Source organism: Lissotriton vulgaris, unplaced genomic scaffold (assembly GCF_964263255.1).
Source record: "Lissotriton vulgaris unplaced genomic scaffold, aLisVul1.2 SCAFFOLD_740, whole genome shotgun sequence".
Taxonomy (NCBI): domain Eukaryota; kingdom Metazoa; phylum Chordata; class Amphibia; order Caudata; family Salamandridae; genus Lissotriton; species Lissotriton vulgaris.
The window spans coordinates 118,085-138,423 of record NW_028242705.1 but is presented as its reverse complement, the minus strand read 5'-3'; the positions used below and the strand labels follow the sequence as shown (position 1 = coordinate 138,423).

The 20,339-nt window shown below is 41.9% G+C and overlaps 1 long non-coding RNA gene across 1 annotated transcript in view; it reads right to left on the bottom strand.

Moving 5' to 3' along the window:
* LOC147668866 (uncharacterized) overlaps window positions 1–17,791 on the bottom strand; it is a 58,621-nt gene extending 40,830 nt beyond the window's left edge. Inside the window, exon 1 of the long non-coding RNA XR_015303793.1 lies at window positions 17,700–17,791. This is a non-coding gene — a long non-coding RNA (uncharacterized LOC147668866). The remainder of the gene's footprint in view (window positions 1–17,699) is intronic.
* Window positions 17,792–20,339: the final 2,548 nt, after the last annotated feature.

Here is a 20,339-nt window from a genome sequence, read left to right as displayed (position 1 = left end):
CCAGTCTACATATAATTGGGGTAGGTGCTGGACACTGAACCTAATTAATTTACTATTCCCACTCCAGTCTACATATAATTGGGGTAGGTGCTGGACACTGAACCTAATTAATTTACTATTCCCACTCCAATCTACTTTTAATTGGGGTAGGTGCTGGACGCTTAACCTAATTAACTTACTATTCCCACTCCAGTCTACATATAATTGGGGTAGGTGCTAAGCACTGAACCAAATTAATTTACTATTCCCACTCCAGTCTACATTTAATCGGGGTAGGGGCTGGACACTGAACCTAATTAATTTACTATTCCCACTCCAGTCTACATTTAGAACATAATTAATTTACTATTCCCACTCCAGTCTACATTTAATTGGGGTAGGTGCTGGACACTGAACCTAATTAATTTACTGTTCCCACTCCAGTCTACATTTAATTGGGGTAGGTGCTGGACACTGAACCTAATTAATGTACTATTCCCACTCCAGTGTACATTTAATTGTGGTAGGTGCTGGACACTGAACCTAATTAATTTACTATTCCCACTCCAATCTACATTTATTTGGGGTAGGTGCTGGACACTGAACCTAATTAATTTACTATTCCCACTCCATCGTACATTTAATTGGGGTAGGTGCTGGGCACTGAACCTAATTAATTTACTATTCCCACTCCATCGTACATTTAATTGGGGTAGGTGCTGGACGATGAACCTAATTAATTTACTATTCCCAATCCAGCCTACACTTAATTGGGGTAGGGGCTGGACGATGAACATAATTAATTTACTATTCCCACTCCAGTCTACATTTAATTGGGGTAGGTGCTGGACACTGAACCTAATTAATTTACTATTCCCACTCCAGTCTACATTTAATTGGGGTAGGTGCTGGACACTAAACCTAATTAATTTCTATTCCCACTCCAGTCTACTATTAATTGGCGTAGGTGCTGGACTCTGAACCTAATTAATTTACTATTCCCACTCCAGTCTACATTTAATTGGGGTAGGTGCTGGACACTGAACCTAATTAATTTACTATTCCCACTCCATCGTACATTTAATTGGGGTAGGTGCTGGACACTGAACATAATTAATTTACTAATCCCACTCCAGTCTACATTTAATTGGGGTAGGTGCTGGACACTGAACCTAATTAATATACTATTCCCACTCCAGTCTACATTTAATTGGGGTAGGTGCTGGACACTGAACCTAATTAATTTACTATTTCCACTCCAATCTACTATTAATTAGGGTAGGTGCTGGAATCTGAACCTAATTAATTTACTATTCCCACTCCAGTCCACATTTAATTGGTGAAGGTGCTGGACACTGAACATAATTAATTTACTGTTCCCACTCCAGTGTACATTTAATTGTGGTAGATGCTGGACACTGAACATAATTAATTTAGTATTCCCACTCCAATCTACATTTAATTGGGGTAGGTGCTGGACACTGAACCTAATTAATTTCTATTCCCACTCCAGTCTACATTTAATTGGGGTAGGTACTGGACACTGAACCTAATTAATTTACTATTCCCACTCCATCGTACATTTAATTGGGGTAGGTGCTGGGCACTGACCCTAATTAATTTACTATTCCCACTCCATCGTACATTTAATTGGGGTAGGTGCTGGACGATGAACCTAATTAATTTACTATTCCCAATCCAGCCTACATTTAATTGAGGTAGGGGCTGGACGATGAACATAATTAATTTACTATTCCCACTCCAGTCTACATTTAATTGGGGTAGGTGCTGGACACTGAACCTAATAATTTACTATTCCCACTCCAGTCTACATTTCATTGGGGTAGGTGCTGGACACTGAACCTAATTAATTTACTATTCCCACTCCAGTCTACATTTAATTGGGGTAGGGGCTAGACACTGAACCTAATTAATTCACTATTCCCACTCCAGTCTACATTTAATTGGGGTAGGTGCTGGACACTGAACCTAATTAATTTACTATTCCCACTCCAGTCTACATTTAATTGTGGTAGGTGCTGGACACTTAACCTAATTAACTTACTATTCCCACTCCAGTCTACATATAATTGGGGTAGGTGCTAAGCACTGAACCTAATTAATTTACTATTCCCACTCCAGTCTACATTTAATTGGGGTAGGGGCTGGACACTGAACCTAATTAATTTACTATTCCCACTCCAGTCTACATTTAATTGGGGTAGGGGCTGGACACTGAACATAATTAATTTACTATTCCCACTCCAGTCTACATTTAATTGGGGTAGGTGCTGGACACTGAACCTAATTAATTTACTGGTCCCACTCCAGTCTACATTTAATTGGGGTAGGTGCTGGACACTGAACCTAATTAATGTACTATTCCCACTCCAGTGTACATTTAATTGTGGTAGGTGCTGGACACTGAACCTAATTAATGTACTATTCCCACTCCAATCTACATTTAATTGAGGTAGGTGCTGGACACTGAACCTAATTAATTTACTATTCCCACTCCATCGTACATTTAATTGGGGTAGGTGCTGGGCACTGAACCTAATTAATTTACTATTCCCACTCCATCGTACATTTAATTGGGGTAGGTGCTGGACGATGAACCTAATTAATTTACTATTCCCAATCCAGCCTACATTTAATTGAGGTAGGGGCTGGACGATGAACATAATTAATTTACTATTCCCACTCCAGTCTACATTTAATTGGGGTAGGTGCTGGACACTGAACCTAATTAATTTACTATTCCCACTCCTGTCTACATTTAATTGGGGTAGGTGCTGGACACTGAACCTAATTAATTTACTATTCCCACTCCAGTCTACATTTAATTGGTGTAGGTGCTGGACACTGAACCTAATTAATTTACTATTCCCACTCCAGTCTACATTTAATTTGGGTAGGTGCTGGACTCTGAACCTAATTAATTTACTATTCCCACTCCAGTCTACATTTAAATGGTGTAGGTGCTGGACACTGAACCTAATTAATTTACTATTCCCACTCCAGTCTACATTTAATTGGGGTAGGTACTGGACACTGAACCTAATTAATTTACTATTCCCACTCCAATCTACTTTTAATTGGTGTAGGGGCTGGACACTGAACCTAATTATTTTACTATTCCCACTCCAGTCTACATTTAATTGGAGTAGGTGCTGGACACTGAACCTAATTAATTCACTATTCCCACTCCAGTCTACATTTAATTGGGGTAGCTGCTGGACACTGAACCTAATTAGTTTACTATTCCCACTCCAGTCTACATTTAATTGTGGTAGGTGCTGGACACTGAACCTAATTAATTTCTATTCCCACTCCAGTCTACATTTAATTGGCGTAGGTGCTGGACTCTGAACCTAATTAATTTACTATTCCCACTCCAGTCTACATTTAATTGGGGTAGGTGCTGGACACTGAACCTAATTAATTTACTATTCCCACTCCATCGTACATTTAATTGGGGTAGGTGCTGGACACTGAACATAATTAATTTACTATTCCCACTCCAGTCTACATTTAATTGGGGTAGGTGCTGGACACTGAACCTAATTAATTTACTATTCCCACTCCAGTCTACATTTAATTGGGGTAGGTGCTGGACACTGAACCTAATTAATTTACTATTTCCACTCCAATCTACTATTAATTAGGGTAGGTGCTGGAATCTGAACCTAATTAATTTACTATTCCGACTCCAGTCCACATTTAATTGGTGAAGGTGCTGGACACTGAACATAATTAATTTACTGTTCCCACTCCAGTGTACATTTAATTGTGGTAGGTGCTGGACACTGAACATAATTAATTTACTATTCCCACTCCAATCTACATTTAATTGGGGTAGGTGCTGGACACTGAACCTAATTAATTTCTATTCCCACTCCAGTCTACATTTAATTGGGGTAGGTGCTGGACACTGAACCTAATTAATTTACTATTCCCACTCCAGTCTACATTTAATTGGGGTAGGTGCTGGACACTGAATCTAATTAATTTACTATTCCCACTCCAGTCTACATTTAATTGGGGTAGGGGCTAGACACTGAACCTAATTAATTTACTATTCCCACTCCAGTCTACATTTAATTGGTGTAGGTGCTGGACACTGAACCTAATTAATTTACTATTCACACTCCAGTCTACATTTAATTGGGGTAGCTGCTGGACACTGAACCTAATTAGTTTACTATTCCCACTCCAGACTACATTTAATTGTGGTAGGTGCTGGACACTGAACATAATTAATTTACTATTCCCACTCCAGACTACATTTAATTGGGGTAGGTGCTGGACACTGAACCTAATAATTTACTATTCCCACTCCAGTCTACATTTCATTGGGGTAGGTGCTGGACACTGAACCTAATTAATTTACTATTCCCACTCCAGTCTACATTTAATTGGGGTAGGGGCTAGACACTGAACCTAATTAATTCACTATTCCCACTCCAGTCTACATTTAATTGGGGTAGGTGCTGGACACTGAACCTAATTAATTTACTATTCCCACTCCAGTCTACATTTAATTGTGGTAGGTGCTGGACACTTAACCTAATTAACTTACTATTCCCACTCCAGTCTACATATAATTGGGGTAGGTGCTAAGCACTGAACCTAATTAATTTACTATTCCCACTCCAGTCTACATTTAATTGGGGTAGGGGCTGGACACTGAACCTAATTAATTTACTATTCCCACTCCAGTCTACATTTAATTGGGGTAGGGGCTGGACACTGAACATAATTAATTTACTATTCCCACTCCAGTCTACATTTAATTGGGGTAGGTGCTGGACACTGAACCTAATTAATTTACTGTTCCCACTCCAGTCTACATTTAATTGGGGTAGGTGCTGGACACTGAACCTAATTAATGTACTATTCCCACTCCAGTGTACATTTAATTGTGGTAGGTGCTGGACACTGAACCTAATTAATGTACTATTCCCACTCCAATCTACATTTAATTGAGGTAGGTGCTGGACACTGAACCTAATTAATTTACTATTCCCACTCCATCGTACATTTAATTGGGGTAGGTGCTGGGCACTGAACCTAATTAATTTACTATTCCCACTCCATCGTACATTTAATTGGGGTAGGTGCTGGACGATGAACCTAATTAATTTACTATTCCCAATCCAGCCTACATTTAATTAAGGTAGGGGCTGGACGATGAACATAATTAATTTACTATTCCCACTCCAGTCTACATTTAATTGGGGTAGGTGCTGGACACTGAACCTAATTAATTTACTATTCCCACTCCTGTCTACATTTAATTGGGGTAGGTGCTGGACACTGAACCTAATTAATTTACTATTCCCACTCCAGTCTACATTTAATTGGTGTAGGTGCTGGACACTGAACCTAATTAATTTACTATTCCCACTCCAGTCTACATTTAATTTGGGTAGGTGCTGGACTCTGAACCTAATTAATTTACTATTCCCACTCCAGTCTACATTTAATTGGTGTAGGTGCTGGACACTGAACCTAATTAATTTACTATTCCCACTCCAGTCTACATTTAATTGGGGTAGGTACTGGACACTGAACCTAATTAATTTACTATTCCCACTCCAATCTACTTTTAATTGGTGTAGGGGCTGGACACTGAACCTAATTATTTTACTATTCCCACTCCAGTCTACATTTAATTGGGGTAGGTTCTGGACACTGAACCTAATTAATTTCTATTCCCACTCCAGTCTACATTTAATTGGCTTAGGTGCTGGACTCTGAACCTAATTAATTTACTATTCCAACTCCAGTCTACATTTAATTGGGGTAGGTGCTGGACACTGAACCTAATTAATTTACTATTCACACTCCATCGTACATTTAATTGTGGTAGGTGCTGGACACTGAACATAATTAATTTACTATTCCCACTCCAATCTACTTTTAATTGGTGTAGGGGCTGGACACTGAACCTAATTATTTTACTATTCCCACTCCAGTCTACATTTAATTGGAGTAGGTGCTGGACACTGAACCTAATTAATTTACTATTCCCACTTCAGTCTACATTTAATTGGGGTAGGGGCTAGACGATGAACCAAATTAATTTACTATTCCCACTCCAGTCTACATTTAATTGGGGTAGGTGCTGGACACTGAACCTAATTAATTTACTATTCCCACTCCAGTCTACATTTAATTGGAGTAGGTGCTGGACACTGAACCTAATTAATTTACTATTCCCACTTCAGTCTACATTTAATTGGGGTAGGGGCTAGACGATGAACCAAATTAATTTACTATTCCCACTCCAGTCTACATTTAATTGGGGTAGGTGCTGGACACTGAACCTAATTAATTTACTATTCCCACTCCAGTCTACATTTAATTGGGGTAGGTTCTGGACACTGAACCTAATTAATTTCTATTCCCACTCCAGTCTACATTTAATTGGCGTAGGTGCTGGACTCTGAACCTAATTAATTTACTATTCCAACTCCAGTCTACATTTAATTGGGGTAGGTGCTGGACACTGAACCTAATTAATTTACTATTCACACTCCATCGTACATTTAATTGTGGTAGGTGCTGGACACTGAACATAATTAATTTACTATTCCCACTCCAGTCTACATTTAATTGGGGTAGGTGCTGGACACTGAACCTAATTAATTTACTATTCCCACTCCAGTCTACATTTAATTGGGGTAGATGCTGGACACTGAACCTAATTAATTTACTATTTCCACTCCAATCTACTTTTAATTAGGGTAGGTGCTGGAATCTGAACCTAATTAATTTACTATTCCCACTCCAGCCTACATTTAATTGGTGAAGGTGCTGGACACTGAACCTAATTAATTTACTGTTCCCACTCCAGTGTACATTTAATTGTGGTAGGTGCTGGACACTGAACATAATTAATTTACTATTCCCACTCCAATCTACATTTAATTGGGGTAGGTGCTGGACACTGAACATAATTAATTTACTATTCCCACTCCATCGTACATTTAAATGGGGTAGGAGCTGGACACTGAACCTAATTAATTTACTATTCCCACTCCATTGTACATTTAATTGGGGTAGGTGCTGGACACTGAACCTAATTAATTTACTATTCCCACTCCAGTCTACATTTAATTGGGGTAGGGGCTAGACACTGAACCTAATTAATTTACTATTCCCACTCCAGTCTACATTTAATTGGGGTAGGTGCTGGACACTGAACCTAATTAATTTACTATTCCCACTCCAGTCTACATTTAATTGGGGTAGGGGCTGGACACTGAACCTAATTAATTCACTATTCCCACTCCAGTCTACATTTAATTGGGGTAGCTGCTGGACACTGAACCTAATTAGTTTACTATTCCCACTCCAGTCTACATTTAATTGTGGTAGGTGCTGGACACTGAACATAATTAATTTACTATTCCCACTCCAGTCTACATTAAATTGGGGTAGCTGCTGGACACTGAACCTAATTAATTTACTATTCCCACTCCAGTCTACATTTAATTGGAGTAGGTGCTGGACACTGAACCTAATTAATTTACTATTCCCACTCTAGTCTATATTTAATTCTGGTAGGGGCTGGACACTGAACATAATTCATTTACTATTCCCACTCCAATATCCATTTAATTGGGGGAGGTGCTGGACACTGAACCTAATTAATTTACTATTCCCACTCCAGTCTACTTTTAATTGGGGTAGGTGCTGGACACTGAACCTAATTAATTTACTATTCACACTCCAGTCTACATTTAATTGTGGTAGGTGCTGGACACTGAACATAATTAATTTACTGGAGAAGTGTGGCTCACCGGTTAGAGGAGGCAGACCCAGAAGCAGAGGTCGGCCCGGGACCAGGGTTCAATTCCCGACGCGGCAGGGTTTGGAGCCCAAATGTCCACGGACCTGATAATTCTCGCTTCGGTGCCTACTTGAATCAGGGGTTCACGCTCTGCAACTCTGGGCAATAGCTTGCTCAATCTCCACTACGGCCCCCGCGGCGGGATGCCTGGCTTTCACCTTGGGGGTGCCCAGCTGGGCTATCCCACAGGGAAAAACCAGGACGGGTTCCCAAAGCCGAGATACCCTTTGTGGTGATACATGCGCTATATAAGAAACTACATTACCATTTATCTTTTTTACTATTCCCACTCCAATCTATATTTAATTGGGGTAGGTGCTGGACACTGAACCTAATTAATTTACTATTCTCACTCCATTGTACATTTAATTGGGGTAGGTGCTGGACACTGAACCTAATTAATTTACTATTCCCACTCCATTCTACATTTAATTGGGGTAGGTGCTGGACACTGAACCTAATTAATTTACTATTCCCACTCCAGTCTACATTTATTTGGGGTAGGTGCTGGACTCTGAACCTAATTATTTACTATTCCCACTCCAGTCTACATTTAATTGGTGTAGGTGCTGGACACTGAACCTAATTAATTTACTATTCCCACTCCAGTCTACATTTAATTGTGGTAGGTGCTGGACACTGAACATAATTAATTTACTATTCCCACTCCAATCTACATTTAATTGGGGTAGGTGCTGGACACTGAACCTAATTAATTTACTATTCCCACTCCATCGTACATTTAATTGGGGTAGGTGCTGGACATTGAACCTAATTTATTTAGTATTCCCATTCCATCCTACATTTAATTGGGGTAGGTGCTGGACACTGAACCTAATTAATTTACTATTCCCACTCCAGTCTACATTTAATTGGGGTAGGGGCTGGACACTGAACCTAATTAATTTACTATTCCCACTCCAGTCTACATTTAATTGGGGTAGGGGCTGGACACTGAACATAATTAATTTACTATTCCCACTCCAGTCTACATTTAATTGGGGTAGGTGCTGGACACTGAACCTAATTAATTTACTGTTCCCACTCCAGTCTACATTTAATTGGGGTAGGTGCTGGACACTGAACCTAATTAATGTACTATTCCCACTCCAGTGTACATTTAATTGTGGTAGGTGCTGGACACTGAACATAATTAATTTACTATTCCCACTCCAATCTACATTTAATTGGGGTAGGTGCTGGACACTGAACCTAATTAATTTACTATTCCCACTCCATCGTACATTTAATTGGGGTAGGTGCTGGGCACTGAACCTAGTTAATTTACTATTCCCACTCCATCGTACATTTAATTGGGGTAGGTGCTGGACACTGAACCTAATTAATTTACTATTCCCAATCCAGTCTACATTTAATTGGGGTAGGGGCTGGACGATGAACATAATTAATGTACTATTCCCACTCCAGTCTACATTTAATTGGGGTAGGTGCTGGACACTGAACCTAATTAATTTACTATTCCCACTCCAGTCTACATTTAATTGGGGTAGGTGCTGGACACTGAACCTAATTAATTTCTATTCCCACTCCAGTCTACATTTAATTGGGGTAGGTGCTGGACTCTGAACCTAATTAATTTACTATTCCCACTCCAGTCTACATTTAATTGGTGCAGGTGCTGGACACTGAACCTAATTAATTTACTATTCCCACTCCAGTCTACATTTAATTGGGGTAGGTACTGGACACTGAACCTAATTAATTTACTATTCCCACTCCAATCTACTTTTAATTGGGGTAGGGGCTGGACACTGAACCTAATTATTTTACTATTCTCACTCCAGTCTACATTTAATTGGAGTAGGTGCTGGACACTGAACCTAATTAATTTACTATTCCCACTCCAGTCTACATTTAATTGGGGTAGGGGCTGGACGATGAACCAAATTAATTTACTATTCCCACTCCAGTCTACATTTAATTGGGGTAGGTGCTCGACACTGAACCTAATTAATTTACTATTCCCACTCCAGTTTACATTTCATTGGGGTAGGTGCTGGACTCTGAACCTAATTAATTTACTATTCCCACTCCAGTCTACATTTAATTGGGGTAGGTGCTGGACACTGAACCTAATTAATTTACTATTCCCACTCCATCGTACATTTAATTGGGGTAGGTGCTGGACACTGAACCTAATTAATTTACTATTCCCACTCCAGTCTACATTAACTTACTATTCACACTCAAATCTAAAATATATAATTAATTCATAAATTTTAAAAATCGAATTTTCTATTTCAATAAATAATATACAATATTTAACATTTTTTTCTCTAAATATCCCAACCTTTTCCCACTATAAATTCAACAGCCCACTTATAAATATTTCACATTTTTATAAAAATATAAGTTTTTTATTTTATCTTTCTTATAAATTTTAATATGAATTATATACATTTCCTAAAATACTCCCCACCTTCATCCCCTATAAACCAACATTCCACTCCTATAATTTAAAATTTACTTCAGAAATACAAATTTTAATTCACTATTTCAAATAATTTTTTTAAAAATATCAATATTTAAAACACTCCCCACCCTTATCCCCTGTAACCACAACATCCTGCAACAAAATTTTATAATTAAATTGAAATTCAAAATTATAATTTCCTATTTAAATTAATTTTTTCAAAAAAATAATATATATTGTTTTAAACTACCCACCCTTATCCCCTATAAACTCTAAATCCAGCTCCTACATTTTAAATTAAATTTCAAAATTCTAAATTTTTATTTCCTATTTCAATTACATTTTTCAAACAAATTATATATTTTTCTTAAACTCCCCACCCTTATCCCCTATAAACCCAACATCCCGCTCCTAATTTTTAAATTAAATTTCGAAATTCGAAATTTTACTTTCCTATTTCAATTAATTTGTTAAAAAAATGTATATATTTTTTAAAACACTCCCCACCCTTATCCCCTATAAACCCAACATCCCGCTTCTAAATGTTAAATTACATTTCGAAATTCGAAATTTTGCTTTCATATTTCAATACATTTTTTTTTCATTTATATATTTTTTTAAAACACTTCCATCCTTATCCCCTATAAACCCAACATCCCACTCCTAAATTTTAAACTAAATTTCGAAATTCAAAATTTTAATTTCCTATTTGAAATAATTGAAAAAAAAAACAATTATATTTTTTTAATACACTCCCCACCCTTATCCCCTATAAACCCAACATCCCGCTCCCAAAACATTTATAAAATTTGAAATTTCTTAAATACTTCTTAAAAAATTAAATAACCATACATAAAAAATAAAATATTACAATTTACAAAACATAATACAACGATATTTTTACATTTCAATATTTTTTATCTCGACATTACCTACATCGATATTACACACACTAATCAAAAAATGATATTTATTACATCGCTATTATAAACATCAATATTTCTTACCTGCGATATTTTGGTGTCGATGTTACAGCATGTCGACATCATTGACTCGATATTTTGACTGTGCACCAGGAAGAACTGCTTGGTTCCCAGGACAAACTCAGCAATTGCTCTTTCAGATTGGACTCCGGTTAATGATCCCTTTGTTTCTTAGGAGTGGGCTGTCAGACGGATATCAATTTCAAATACAATACTGTACTTGAACAGAACATTAAATACTAGAAAATCTGAAATGAGACACTAGAGAATATTTTGAATTAAATGCGGGTTCCGCCTCTTTGTGTGTTATATGGGACGTGTATAAAGCCTTCATCAGAGGGATAATAACCAGATATGCCATCCGTAGGAAGAGAAAAACGACAACAAAATCAAGGAGATAAAGAGAATAGCTACCTGGCAAAAAAATCTGCATGAGGTAACTGATCAAGATTCAAATAATAAGATTCAGGCGCAAATTGATGAGGGAAACAAAAGACCCAGTAGAGCACTTAGAAGGTATAGTAAACAAAAAATGGTTTGCCAGTAAACTTTCAAACTATGAATTCGGGGAGGGGTGCGGGAAGCTACTGGCTTGGAAGACCGGGGGGACATAGTACGGAACTCAATAAAGGAAATAGTATTGGAGGGAGTCAGGTGAAAGCTGCTATGCTGACCACGATATTGGGAGAGCTTGTATTGTCTTCTTTTAGAATCTATACAAGGAAGAGATAAATTTATCTGATGAGCAAATATCTAATTGGATCTTAATTGATCCCCTGCCAAAAATCACACAAGATAAGAAACTCCTTCTTAATAAATTAATAACACTGGAAGGAGTATCTATAGCAAATAGAAGTCTAAAAAATGGAAAAGCACCTGCGACCGATAGAATTCCTAGTTAAGTTGACGAAGCCTTAGGGGCCAGGAGCAGGGTCTAGCGAACCCACAGAGTGGGGGTTTAAATCTGTCCAATCATTTTCCCCCCTGTGTTCCTTGGAGGAGATCGATTGACTAAACAAATTAAATGATATACAAGAGGTGATCGACCCCAAGCCACCCACAGAGATAATGTCTGTAGAATCCTCAGCTGGAACATCGCCGGTATTAGATCCAAATTGCAAGATGAAAACTGGTTGGCCCTAGTTAAATCATATGATATTTTAGCATTCCAAGAAACCTGGGATACAACACATGGTTTTATTTTGGATGGTCATGTCCTTTTCAGCACCCCGGCTACCCCAGGATTGATAGGTAGACCAAAGGGAGGTTTGGCTCTTTTAGTACCACTGAATATGAATGGAGTGCTCAAACAGTTGGACTCTGGTTCCTATAACTGCTTAATCGTTGAATTGTCAGTCACGAATCTCCCTACTGTGTTATTCATTAATTTTTATAATCCCCCTGATAGTACTGGTCTGAATCAACACTTAGGGGCTCATTATGATCGCGGACGGACTTGAGTCCGTCCGCGACCATAGAGGAGGAGGGAACCTCCGCATGGCCTGCGGAGTTCCCTTCTGTCAAATTAGGATGTGATCGCCACCCTGGCGGTCACATCCTCTATTTTACCATTGCTGCGGGTGTGGCTTCAAGCTGCACCCGCCGCAATGGTAAAAATGCATACATTTCATTTGTATGTAAAAAGCGACAGGCACCGTGCAGTGCCTGCCGATTGCTGCATACAAATGCAGGGGGGTACCATGGTACCCCCCATGTGCACCCCAATCCCCTCCTTCACCCAGGGGGCCCGCAACGGGCCCCCGCAGTGAAGTTACACATGCTTTTCCACAGCGGAAAAGCCGCAGTGGAAAGGCAGCTGTTTTACACCATTCTAATGTGGCTAGCGGTGTCTGATAGACACCGCCAGCCACTTTACAGCTTTTCCGCCGCAGTTGTAAGTCAACCGCGGTGGAAAAGCGGCGGACTGAAACCAGGACCCACCAGCCATCCTAATGTGGCGGTGGGTCCTTGGTGGGTCCGCAGAGGAGTTTCCGCATCCTCTGGGCCGGCGGTGGCTTCCGCCGGCCCGGAGGATGCGGAAAATCCTCCATCATAATCAGCCCCCTAGTGTCCCCAGAGGATTTCTTTGACAATTACAGAAGTAAACAAAACATCTTTGAGGTTTTCCTCATGGGCGACTTTAACATCCATCCATGCAGCCTAGAGTGTATTATGGAAGATAGCGTGGGGCCCCCAAAGTCGCTAACTACACACTTCCAACACACTAAGCAAGGTGAAGCTCTGGAGAACCTCCTGGCCTCCCTGAATCTATATGAATCAGGATGTGGTGTTGGTAGACCAAGACCAATTACATTTAAGGGTGGTCTTACTGGAACAGTTATGGACTATATTTTCTTGTCATCCTTAGTTTTGTCTGAAGTTTTTAATTATAGGGTAGTAGACTCTGTTTTTAGTGACCATAACCCTGTGACTCTAGAGGTGGTTACAGGGAGGTCTCTGAGTTTTAAAGAGAAGCATGTTCAAACCGTTATGGATTTGTCACCTAAAGATCAGGGCAGAAGACTAAAATGGGCTAACCTGATTCCGGAAAATTTCTTACATAACGTTCTGAGCAAGGTTGAACAGGATGTGGGAATATGTTTGGACAATTTAGCACCTAACACAGAGATTGTTGAAGCTTTTTATGTAATATGTCAACAAGTTAATAATGATCTGAGGGTTAAAAATAATAATGGCAGCCAAATAGGCAAATGATGGTTCGATCATAACTGTTCTAAAGCACACTCTGCCCTTCACAAAGCTCTGAAAAAAGTGCCTAGAGATAGAGCACAAATAGCAACATTACGGAAATTATACAAACAACTAATCATGCCGGTAAATGCCAGATTAAAAGTGAAGCTTGGACTGAACTGTTATGAGAAGAGGCCTTGCGAGATAGTGCTAAATTCTGGGCCATTATTAATCAGCCCTTTTTTTCGGGGGTGGAAAACCAAATTTTGGAAAGCTCTATCCCAGATGAGTTATGGCTTTCCCACTTTGGCAGCATTTATTCCCAGCCGAGTACTGAGCCTCCTCAAGTGACCCTACTGTCGTGCCAACCATGGCCTATTATAGCCTTTGAGGAGGCAGATGTTGAAAAAACCATTAATTAAACACAAATCAACAAGGCGGGGTCCCAGCTGACCTGTATAGGAGTGTCCCGAAATTCTGGGCCAAGATCCTCACAAATGTTTTTAATGCCTCTAGAGAAAATAATCATCCACAGTCTTGGGCTAAGTCCATTATCATACCAATCTTTAAAAAGGGACAACGTGGAGATCCGGCCTGTTACAGGCCCATCTCCCTAATTGACTCTGCCGTTAAAATCTTAGGCAGAGTCATATTAGGCAGGCTCACAGACTGGCTTGAGGATAGTGGTATCATGTCCAACGCCCAGTACGGCTTTAGGGCCGTAAGAAGCACTGTGACCAGTGCCTGAATCTCCAACTTTTAATCAGCAAATACACGATTGCTAAGGAGGTGTCCTTATACAAGGCTTTTATGGACCTCTCCTCGGCTTTTGATTTAGTCAATAGGTCAAAGATGTGGAAGGTCCTTCTAGAACTAGGCATCGATCCTCCCTTAGTTGGTTTTTTAGCTGACCTTCACCGTGGTCTCTTAGCCTCAGTTAGAGTCACCCAAGTGGGGAGGTGCACAAGTCACTTTAAGTCGGAGAGGGGGGTCAGGCAAGGATGTATCCTGGCCCCCCTTCTCTTTACATTATATATAAACGCTTTGGAGCCAGCACTAGCAGAGGGCACTGTGGACGTACCGCGTGTAGGAGTAACCAATATCCCGGTCATCCTATACGCGGACGACGCGGTCCTTTTAGCCCGATCGGGGGTTGCTCTGAATAGACTGCTCGCCTCTTTCCGTGACTTAATGCCATCATTAGATTTGAAAATTAATACAGCTAAATCCTAGGTAATTGTGGTGGGAGCCTGTAGTAGGAAAAGGAGATGCAGATCCTTCTTCTGTGAGGGGGAAGAAGTAAAGAGGGTTCCCAATTTCTCTTATTTGGGTGTCATCTTTGATGAGCAAGGAACCTGGGGTCCCCAACAAAAGTCTAAAAGCAACGCAGTCGCCAGGTCGTCTGCGGCTTTGCTGGGATTCGCTAAACGGCTGGGAGCCAGACCAATGGAGGCTATACTTAAAGTTTATAAAACCAGATGTCTGGCGATAGCCACCTACGGCTCCGCTATCTGGGGGTACATAAATCAAGATAACATCCAAAAGGTGGAGAATACATTTTTAAGATCTCTCCTCTCCGTCCACCCCCACCTTTTCAACTCACTCAGAGTTAGGGCTAGGTTTTGTCACAGATTTATTGAAATCCGCCCCTGTGATTTGCTAGATTAAAACCTGGCTTAACCAGGAAATCTCCCTTAACCACCTGATTCTCAAGGATTGTCTTGCTCTGGACAAAGCTCACAAGATCCCATGGTTGGCCTTTATCAAGGTTATGCTCACGAAATTAGGCAGACCAGAGCTTTTTCATTCCCCAGGATGAATCAAAAGAGAAGACGTGAGGGAGATTAGAATTGCTCTGTTAAATTTATTTACTGTTGAGCGGGAGGCAACAGAGATGGAGAAACTGCTTGTAAGAAGAAACTATGCACTTTTAACCACCCCTGGTCTCGAACCCTATCTTATTTTGGTAACGAGACCGTTTCATCGGTTTCTTTTAACAAGATTTCGTTTTAACTTAATACATTTTATGCTTGGTTCCTTCCCTATATGGACCAACCCATATAAGGCTAAACCATGTGACTGTGACAATTTTTCAACACAGGACACACTACATTTTATGATGTTTTGTGACCATTACGCAGAAATTAGGAAAAAATACCTCCTGCCAATTTTAAGGGAGGCGGGTTTCATCCAGGTGAGGCCCGCTCTATTGTTCTTGCAACTCCTATCTAGAGCACGAGTCACTTTTCATGTAGCAAGCTACTTGGTAGCGCGTGTCCGTGTTAATAACAGTCGCCGCAGGTCTCAGGGCATTCTCCCCTAGCATATGAATTAATTGTCTGTTTTTGAATGTAACGCTGAGAAACATTTTAAATTGTATTTTAATTAAGTGTTATTTATACCAATGTCATATTTGTTCCCATTGGACTGCTACTGTTTATTCCTTGTGATGTATTTGTATTCATGTCTTTTTTTGATTTTTATTAATCGAATAAAAGTATCTTGACTGACTGACTGAAAAGACCTAGTAGAGCACTTAGAAGGTATAGTAAACAAAAAATGGTTTGCCAGTAAACTTTCAAACTATGAATTCGGGGAGGGGTGCGGGAAGCTACTGGCTTGGAAGACCAGGGGGGACATAGTACAGAACTCAATAAAGGAAATAGTATTAGAGGGAGTCAGGTGAAATCTGATATGATGACCAAGATATTGGGAGTGCTTTTATAGTCTTCTTTTAGAATCTATACAAGGAAGAGATAAAATTATCTGATGAACAAATGTTTAATTGGATCTTAATTGATCCTCTGCCAAAAATCACACAAGATAAGAAACTCCTTCTTAATAAATTAATAACACTGGAAGGAGTATCTATAGCAATTAAAAGTCTAGAAAAATGGGAACTCCCGCATTAACCTCATTACTTAACTCAGTTTATATAGAAGAAGCTGTAGTCCCGGATTCTTGGAATGATGCCACAATTACAACAATTCTGAAACCAAACAAAAATTCTAAAAAGTACAAGTCCTACAGACGGATATCACTACTTAACAATGATTATAAACTCATGGGATCCTTGCTCCTTGCTCCTCCTCCCCTCCACGAGGCTGAGGGCGGAAGGCAGCTGGCGGTCGTGGAGCTCCTGGCTTCTTTGTTAATTCGGCGTTGTTGGCACTTCTGGAGTGGCTGAGGAAGTCCGAGACAGTCTGAGACAGTGAAGTGCGGTGATAAATCTTTTTCTGAGCTTTTCCTGAGCTTGAGCCCGTGTCCAGCCTGAGCACTGCGGACCTGCACCCCACCAAAAAAACCGCAGCAGTGGCGGTGGGTGAGTCTTTTCCAGCCACATTACCAGCGCTTGCGGCGGCAGGCTCTGGGTATCGGTAGAGAAAGCGGCACGTCTGCTAAAAGCCCCCGAATTCGTAAAATGTGCTGTGTAAACCCTCCGTAAATCAGACGAACTTTCACTGCGATACTGTCGGGCACTTTTAACCAGAGGAAGACCCGGTTCCTGCAAGTTCGAGCAGAGACATTCTCTCGCCCCCCTGGGGGTTAGGACTACAATATCCAGCATGCTCTGCTTTCCGCATTGCTCCTAAAGTGCCAAGAACGTGAAAGTGTTTAAGGGGCTTGGAATAACTAAAAAGACCTCTGTGAAAGTTACAGAAAACTTACAGAGAGCTTCGGTATTCTGTAACAAGACTGATTTCCTCTGCCCAAAGCTGCGGGGGCAAATCTTTCCAGGCTTGTCACTTACCTGTACTGCCGCCCAAACCCGGCGCATCTGCGCCCCAGCGCCCCAGTGAGCCAACTCGGCGCCTTAGCGCCCCAGCCTCCCGGCGAGGACACGGCGCTTGGACTCCAAGTCCCGGCGTGACCCGCAGCAGGAAGTTGACGCCGCCCACAGTAATCCTCCACCCGGTTGCGCATAAGAGGCAGCGAGGGCTCCGGTGGAGCGGGAGCCCATAGCTGCGGGGGCGAATCTTTCCAGGCTTGTCACTTACCTGTACTGCCGCCCAAACCCGGCGCATCTGCGCCTCAGCGCCCCAGTGAGCCAATTCGGCGCCTTAGTGCCCCAGCGTCCCGGCTAGGACACAGCGGTTGGACTCCAAGTCCCGGCGTGACCCGCGGCAGGAAGTTGATGCCGCCGACAGTAATCCTGCGACCGGTGGCGCATAAGAGGCAGTGAGGGCTCCCGCGTCGCGGGACGTCGTGGGCGAAGCCCGGGCCAAGGGCGGGCCCGTCTGAGCCCGTCCGAGACAGAATGAGGCAGGGCTGGGCCAGGTCCCTAATACTTGCTTTGGAACTGGTTCCCTCCATCTATCTGTATGACTCTTTAAACTCTAAAGCTTGCTTACACCTTGAGGGAGACCAATGCTAAAGAGTTTCGCTGGGGGAGTTTCTATTGCATACCTGCTAGTGTAACGGCTCTTAGCTTAGATAGGTGTCCTGAGGGGTGAAGAGCAGCAACACCAATGGGAAAGAGAAAAGCAATGGAGGGAGCGGGGGGAACTAATGGTCCTCTAGTAGCCCAATCCAAGAAAAAGAGGCATAAGAAAACAATTAAAAATGCCGCAGCGAATTGCGTAATGGATAGGATAGATAGTGTCATGCAGGAATGTGTCAGAGGCATAAGAAAACAATTAAAAATGCCGCAGCGAATTGCGTAATGGATAGGATAGATAGTGTCATACAGGAATGTGAAGATATTCTTTCAAACTATCATAGTGCAAAGGAGGTAGAAGTTACATCCAATTCCCCTGTTGTTAAACCCAAAAGTCTTGTAATACCGCACTTGTTCCACAGATCGAAACTAGGCAGGAAAAAGGAGGTAGCTAATCAGCCACAGCGGGATCCAGACTTCTTCGTCCACAATCAAGAGGATGTACAGTTAGAGGAGAGAGGGGTAGGCGAGGTGGGCCCAATTGTCTCATGTGTTAACAGATATGCCCCCCTAGCCTCCCTTAGTGATCAACCTGTCCCCATACTACCACCGCCACCTTTGGTCAACCAGAGGACGGCACTCTGTTGTCCCTGTAATCACTCAACTAAGGACCTCGTAGCTGTTATTGGGGAACTTAGAGGGGAATTAGGGAGGTTGATATTCATGCTGGCGGATTTCCTTGCTTCCACTCTCTCTACAGTTACTCAGGAACTCACTCCCAACGGAGGCGGACAGACCCTGCGTTCCGTCCGAATGCCATCACACTCACTGAACAGCCAAAAACTGAAAATTCTGGGTACATTGGTGGTCTCGTTAAAACCTTCTGGGAGGTTTGGGGGAGCACGAAATGAAACACTGCATGACCGCAACAGGGGGATACTGACCGCAACACTGCTGGGGGCAAGGCAGAAGCTTACCTGCCGTGGAGAAGACCACTGCTGGGCGCTGGGCTGCTGACACCGCTGTTTCCTCCCGCCGCCGGTGCCAACCTCCATCCCGGCCGCCGAGGGGGAGGAACTACAGTTCCCAGCGTCCCTTGCGGTCACTCACGACCACTTCCTGTTCCGCGCGCCCGGAGGCGCTTAAAACCACGGAGCTCCCTTGAAGGAGCGTGGATACTGACCGCAACACTGCTGGGGGCAAGGCAGAAGCTTACCTGCCGTGGAGAAGACCACTGCTGGGCGCTGGGCTGCTGACACCGCTGTTTCCTTCCGCCGCCGGTGCCAACCTCCATCCCGGCCGCCGAGGGGAGGAACTACGGTTCCCAGCGTCCCTTGCGGTCACTCACAACCACTTCCTGTTCCGCGCAGAGGGCGGGCCGTCTGTGGCCGTCTAGGGACGAAGAGGGACGGGACAGGCTCCCCCCTTTAAGCCTTCTACATCATCATGGGTAAGCGCAAATTGCAAACCTCCATTACTGGTGGTGCGGGGAAAACTAAAGTTCCCCGTAAAGCCTTAACATCAGCTAACATCATGTCTTACCTTACCTCTGCTGTGGGAAAACTTAACCAAGAGATCGCTGAGAAAGAACGGGAACTGGGGCTTGATAAAACCCTGTCAGACACACTGGTGTCCCCATTGATCGGCAGGCAAGCTTTACCTTTGGAGCCTGCGGTTCAAATCATCACAGTTAATGACATGATATCCCAAGCTCAATGCATTACAACAGGCCCCGATGAGCCTAATCCACCGGGTATAAACATTGCTCAAGGTCCCATTCGAGAGACTATAACCCCAGTCACCAAGCGCATTAAAAGGCTGATAAGGAGGCCAAAAAAGAAGACCACGCAGTTTTCTACAAAACCGCGCCCAGTTACAAGTAACTTTGAAACATGCATGAAGGACATGGTAGAAAAAGTGCTCACTGATAAAATAGAAACTACCCTTGCCCAGATCTCAAACGACATTATTGAGACTTTGAAAGAGTGTGTGGCAGAAATACTGGGGAAATGT